The following is a 7,488-nucleotide window of genomic DNA, read 5'->3' on the forward strand; positions in this document are numbered from 1 at the left end:
CTTTTAGCTTTTCCTGGGAGACCAGTATTAGATTCCGATGCATCAGTGCAGCTTTACTGTATCCGATGGACCCTCACATTGACGATGAAACACAGAAATTGCACCGGGATTTAATTCACATGGCATAATGCCGACTTAAGTACAAGAAGACTGTCTCTTCTCGTAGTTTGTGGTTTTCTTTGAGCGTTTCCCGCGTGATCGGTATTAGATTCCGATGCAAAAAATGAAGCTTTACTGTATCCGATGGACCTTCACATTGACGATGAAACACAGAAATTGCGTCGGGATTTACTTCAAATGCCTCAATGCCGACTTAATGTCAAGAAGACTGACTCTTCTCATTGTTTGTTGTTTGCTTTGAGAGTTTCCCGGGAGACCAGTATTAGATTCCGATGCATCAATGCAGATTTACTATATCCGATGGACATTCACATTGACGAAAAGACACAGAAATTGCGTCGGGATTTAGTCCAAATGGCACAATGCAGACTTAAGTACAAGAAGACTGACACTTCTCATTGTTTGTGTTTTGCTTTGAGCGATCCCTGGGAGACCAGTATTTGATTCCGATGTACCAATGCAGCTTTACTGTATCCGATGGACCTTCACATTGACGATGAAACACAGAAATTGCGTCGGGATTTAATTCAAATGGCACAATGCCGACATAAGTACAAGAAGAATGACTCTTCTCATTGTTGGTGGTTTGCTTTGAGCGTTTCCTGGGAGAGCAGTATTAGATTCCGATGCACCAATGCAGCCTTACTGTATCCGATGGACCTTCACATTGACAATGAAACACAGAAATTGCGTCGGGATTTAATTCCAATGGCTCAATCCCGACTTAAGTACAGGAAGACTGACTCTTCCCATTGTTTGTGGTATGCTTTGACCGTTTCCTGGGAGACCAGTATTAGATTCCGATGCATCAATGCAGGTTTACTGTATCCAATGGACCTTCAGATTGACGATGATACACAGAAAATGCATCGGGACTTAATTCGAATGGCACAATGAAGACTTAAGTACAAGAAGATTGACTTTTCTCATTGTTTGTGGTTTGCTTTGAACGTTTCCTGGGAGACCAGTATTAGATTACGTTGCACCAATGCAGCTTTACTGTATCCGATGGACCCTCACATTGACGATGAACCTCAGAATTTGCGTCGGGATTTAATTCACATTGCACAATGCCGACCTAAGTACAAGAAGACTGACTCTTCTCATAGTTTGTGGTTTTCTTTGAGCGTTTCCCGGGCGATCGGTATTAGATTCCGATGCACCAATGCAGCTTTACTGTATCCGATGGACCATCACATTGACGATGAAACACAGAAATTGCGTCGGGATTTGATTCAAGTGTTTCAATAGCGACTTAAGTACAAGAAGACTGACTCTACTCATTGTTTGTAATTTGCTTTGAGCGTTTCCCTGGAAACCAGTATTAGATTTCTATGCACATATGCAGCTTCACTGTATCTGATGGACCTTCACATTGACGATGAAACACAGAAATTGCGTCGGGATTTAATTCAAATGGCACTATGTCGACTTAAGTACAAGAAGACTGACTCTTCTCATAGTTTGTGGTTTTCTTTGAGCGTTTCCTGGGAGACCAGTATTAGATTCCGATGCACCAATGCAGCTTTACTGTATCCGATAAACCTTCACATTGTCGATGAAACACAGAAATCGCATCGGGATTTAATTCAAATGGCACAATGCCGTCTTAAGTACAAGAAGACTGAATCTTCTCAATGTTTTAGGTTTCCATTGAGCGTTCTCTGGGACACCAGTATTACATTCCGTTGCTCCAATGCAGCTTTACTGTATCCGATGGACGTTCACGTTGACGATGAAACACAGAAATTGCGTCGGGATTTAATTCCAATGGCACAATGCCGTTTTAAGTACAAGAAGACTGACTCTTCTCACCGGTGGTGGTTTACTTTGAGCGTTTCCTGAAAGACCAGGATTAGATTCTGATGCACCAATGCAGCTTTACTGTATCAGATGGACCTTCACGTTGACGATGAACTACAGAATTTGCGTCGGGATTTGATTCAAGTGTTTCAATGCCGACTTAAGTACAAGAGAACTGATTCTTCTCGTTGTTTATGGTTTCTTTGAACGTTTCCTGGGAGACTAGTATTAGAATCCGATGACCAATGCAGCCTTACTGTATCCGATGGACCTTCACATTGACGATGAAACACAGAAATTGCGTCGGGATTTAATTGAAGTGGCACAGTGCCGACTTCAGTACAAGAAGAGAGACTCTTCTCATTGTTTGTTGTTTCCATTGAGCGTTTCCTGGAAGACCAGTACTAGATTCCGATGCACCAATGCAGCTTTACTGTATACGATTGACCTTCACATTGACGATGAAACACAGAAATTGCGTCGGGATTCAACTGAAATGGCACAATGCCGACTTACGTACTAGAAAACTGACTCCTCTCATTGTTTGAGGCTTCCTTTGAGCGTTTCCTGGGAGACCAGTATTAGATTCCGAAGCACCAAAACAGCTTTACTGTATCCGATATACCTTCACATTTACGATGAAACACAGAAATTGCGTCGGGATTTAATTCAAATTGCGCAATGCCCACTTACGTACATGCAGACTGACTCTTCTTATAGGGTGTGGTTTGCTTTGAGCGTTTCCTGGGAGACCAGTATTAGATTCCGATGCACCAATGCAGCTTTACTGTATCCAATGGACCTTCACATTGACGATGAAACACAGAAATTGCGTCGGGATTTAATTCAAATGGCTCAGTGCCGGCTCAAGTACTAGAAGACTGACTCTTCTCATTGTTTGTGGTTTGATTTGAGCGTTTCGTTTGATGCCAGTATTGGATTCCAATGCACCAATGCAGCTTTACTGTATCCGATGGACCTTCACACTGACGATGAAACACAGATATTGCGTCGGGATTTAATTCAATCGGCTCAATGCCGACTTAAGTACAAGAAGACTGACTCTACTCATTGTTTGTAATTTGCTTTGAGCGTTTCCTGGGAGACCAGTATTAGATTCCTATGCACCAATGCAGCGTTACTGTATCTGATGGACCTTTACATTGACGATGAAACACAGACATTGCGTCGGGATTTAATTCAAATGGCACAATGTCGACATAAGTACAAGAAGACTGTCTCTTCTCATTGTTTGTGGTTTTCTTTAAGCGTCTCCCGCCTGATCGGTAATAGATTCCGATGCACCAATGCAGCTTTACTGTATCTGATGGACCCTCACGTTGACGATGAAACACATAAATTGCGTCGGGATTTACTTCAATTGTCTCAATGCCGACTTAAGTACAAGACGACTGACTCTTCTCATAGTTTGTGGTTTTCTTTGGGCGTTTCCCGCGTGGTCGGTATTAGATTCCAATTCACCAATGGAGTTTTACTGTATCCGATGGACCCTTACATTGACGATGAAACACAGAAATTGCACCGGGATTTATGTCACATTGCACAATGCCGACTTAAGTACAAGAAGACTGATTCTTCTCATTGTTTGTGGTTTTCTTTGAGCGTTTCCTGGGAGAGCAGTATTGGATACCGATGCACCATTGCAGCTTTACTGTATCCGATGGACCTTCACATTGACAATGAAACACAGAATTTGCGTCGGGATTTAGTTCTAATGGCTCAATCCCGACTTAAGTGCAAGAAGACTGACTGTTCTCATTGTTTGTTGTATACTCTGAGCGTTTCCTGGGAGACCAGTATTTGATTCCGATGCATCAGTGCAGCTTTACTGTATCCGATGGACCCTCACATTGACGATGAAACACAGAAATTGCACCGGGATTTAATTCACATGGTATAATGCCGACTTAAGTACAAGAAGACTGTCTCTTCTCATAGTTTTTGGTTTTCTTTGAGCGTTTCCCGCGTGATCGGTATTAGATTCCGATGCAAAAATTAAGTTTTACTGTGTCCGATGGACCTTCACTTTGACGATGAAACACAGAAATTGCGTCGGGATTTACTTCAAATGGCACAATGCCGACATAAGTACAAGAAGACTGACTCTTCTCATTGTTGGTGGTTTGCTTTGAGCGATTCCTGGGAGAGCAGTATTAGATTCCGATGCACCAATGCATCCTTACTGTATCCGATGGACCTTCACACTGACAATGAGACACAGAAATTGCGTCGGGATTTAATTCCAATGGCTCAATCCCGACTTACGTACAGGAAGACTAACTCTTCCCATTGTTTGTGGTATGCTTTGAGCGTTTCCTGGGAGACCAGTATTAGATTCCGATGCATCAATGCAGGTTTACTGTATCCAATGGACCTTCACATTGCCGATGATACACAGAAATTGCATCGGGATTTAATTCAAATGGCACAATGAAGACTTAAGTACAAGAAGATTGACTTTTCTCATTGTTTGTGGTTTGCTTTGAACGTTTTCTGGGAGACCAGTATTAGATTACGTTGCACCAATGCAGCTTTACTGTATCCGATGGACCCTCACATTGACGATGAAACACAGAATTTGCATCCGGATTTAATTCACATTGCACAATGCCGACCTAAGTACAAGAAGACTGACTCTTCTCATAGTTTGTGGTTTTCTTTGAGCGTTTCCTGGGAGAGCAGTATTAGATTCCGATGCACCAATGCAGCTTTACTGTATCCGATGGACCTTCACATTGACGATGAAACACAGAAATTGCGTCGGGATTTAATTCAAATGGCACTATGTCGACTTAAGTACAAGGAGACTGACTCTTCTCATAGTTTGTGGTTTTCTTTGAGCGTTTCCTGGGAGACCAGTATTAGATTCTGATGCATAAGTGCAGCTTTACTGTATCCGATAATCCTTCACATTGTCGACGAAACACAGAAATCGCATCGGGATTTGATTCAAATGGCACAATGAAGACTTAAGTACAAGAAGACTGACTCTTCTCATAGTTTGTGGTTTTCTTTGAGCGTTTCCTGGGAGAGCAATATTAGATTCCGATGCACCACTGCAGCTTTACTATATCCGATGGACCCTTACATTGACGATGAAACACAGAATTTGCGTCGGGATTTAATTCACATTGCACAGTGCCGACTTAAGTACAAGAAGACTGACTCTTCTCATAGTTTGTGGTTTTCTTTGAGCGTTTCCTGGGAGAGCAGTATTAGATTCCGATGCACCAGTGCAGCTTTACTGTATCCGATGTACCTTCACATTGAAGAAGAAACACAGAATTTGCGTCGGGATTTAATGCAAATGGCTCAATGTCGACTTAAGTACAAGAAAACTGACGCTTCTCATTGTTTGTGGTTTGCTTTGATCGTTTCCTGGGAGACCAGTATTAGATTCCGATGCACCAATGCAGCTTTACTCTATCCGATGGACCCTAACATTGACGATGAAACACAGAAATTGCGTCGAGATTTTGTTCAAATGGCACAATGTCGACCTAAGTAGAAGAAGACTGACTCTTCACATTGTTTGTGGTTTGTTTTAGTGTTTCCTTGGAGACCAGTATTTGATTCCGATGCACCAATGCAGCTTTACTGTATCCAAGGGACCCTCACATTGACGATGAAACACAGAAATTGCGTCGGGATATAATTCAAATGGCACAATGCCGACTTAAGTACAAGAGGACTGACTCTGCTCATTGTTGCTCTTCTCATTACCTGGGCCAGTGCGGCAGCAGTCACGATTAGTTGGAGTGGAGGTCGATGTGAGCGGCTATTGCCAGGACCTGAGCCACGGTGGCAGCAGGCGCAAGAAGGTCCTATGTTGGCCAACGTGAGCATCTATTGCCTGGACCTATTTGAGGGAAGCTGCAGGTGTGGGGTGGTGGCTTGCTGGCAAATGTGAGCGTCTATAGCCAGGATTTGGGCGAGAGTGGCAGAATGTGCAAGGAGGTGGAGCACTGGCTGATGTGAGTGTCTATTGCCAGAACCTGTGTAATCGGATGACCAGAGTGGGAGACGTGTTCAGGGTTGTAAGGCTTGGCTTTGTAGAAGAAGGTGGCTGTTGGTAGAATTCTTCTCTAGGCGCTACAGTCTGGAACCGCGCGACCTCAGGTATGAAAGTGTGTGATGTCCTTAGGTTACTTAGGTGTATGTAGTTCTAAGTTCTAGGGGACTGATGAACCCATAGTGCTCAGGGCCATGTAAAACATTTTTTTAGCAATCTTTCTCTTTCTTGTTCTTTCTCCCAATACATTTTCCGGTGGCTCAGCCCCACAACACGTGTTGTGGTGGAGTCTTGCTGATGCACGCAGTCCGTGAAATTCAACGCCGGGCTCGGTCCACCGCTGCGGTGGCTGTAGGAGGTTAGCAGCACGAGGCCTGGCCCAGCTCACCTCCTGCAGATGCTGCGGCTCGTGACAACGCCGGGAGTCGCCAGTGCAGCAGCAGGAAATGCCCACCGCCAGCCGGTCTTCGGAGGCAGCGTCACTGACGATGACGACGTTACAGCGACCAGATGCCTATTCGATTGAACCGAATGCTGACGCCCTTAAATAGCGCAAGCCCCGGGTACGCAGCGTGGTGTCTGTTGGAAGGTTCTTGAGGAGTTGGCTAACACACCCACACCACACGCGGCCCGCGCCTGTGTAATTCTGCTAAACCTGCGTTCTGATGATTGCTGTGCACGTACACACATACCGACACTCGTTGCAAAACTATGTCACCTGCATAATGCACTGTCCAGCCTTCGTCCACCGTTTGCCATGAAGCTGGCGCATCGCACACTGAAACACACCAAATCACAATTTCGCACCATACTTCCTAAAAATCACCCCTTTTCCTCTACAACTGTGCCAGGGTGGCAGCAGGAGTAACGAGGTGGCACGGCGGTCGATGATCTCGGCCAGGGTGGCAGCCTTGACTTGCAGGTGGACCAGTGGCCAATGTCAGCATATATTACCAGGAATCGGGGCCAGGTGGGCAGCAAGCACAACGAGGTAGAGCGGTGGCTGATGTGTGCATCAACTGCCAGGATCTGAGCCAGGTTGGTAGTAGGAGCGAGGAGGTAGAGTGGACGCCGATGTTAGCATCTATTGCCAGGGCTTAGGCCAGTGTGGTGGTAGGGGCGAAGTGGTGGATTGGTGGCCGATGTGTGTCTATCGTCAGTACCTGGGCTAGGGTGGCTGCAGGTGTGGGGAGGTTGTGTGATGACAGATGTGAGTGACCAATGCAAGGGCGTCAATCGCCAGGGCCTGGGCCAGGGTGGCAGCAGGTGTGGGTATGTGCAGCAGTGGCCTAAAATCATTGTCTATTGCCAGAACATAGGCCCGGGTAGCAGAAGGTGTTAGGAGGTGGAGAGGTGGCTGATGTGAGTGTCTATTGCCAGGGCCCAGACCAGGTTGGTAGCAGGAGCAAGGAGGTGGCACAGAGGCTGATGTGAATTTCTATTGCTACGACCTGGGCCAGGGTGGCAGGTGGTATGGGGAACTGGCATGGTAGCCGATGTTAGTGCCTATTTCAAGGACTTGGGCCTGTGTG

This window comes from Schistocerca serialis, unplaced genomic scaffold (assembly GCF_023864345.2).
Source record: "Schistocerca serialis cubense isolate TAMUIC-IGC-003099 unplaced genomic scaffold, iqSchSeri2.2 HiC_scaffold_867, whole genome shotgun sequence".
Taxonomy (NCBI): Eukaryota; Metazoa; Arthropoda; class Insecta; order Orthoptera; family Acrididae; genus Schistocerca; species Schistocerca serialis.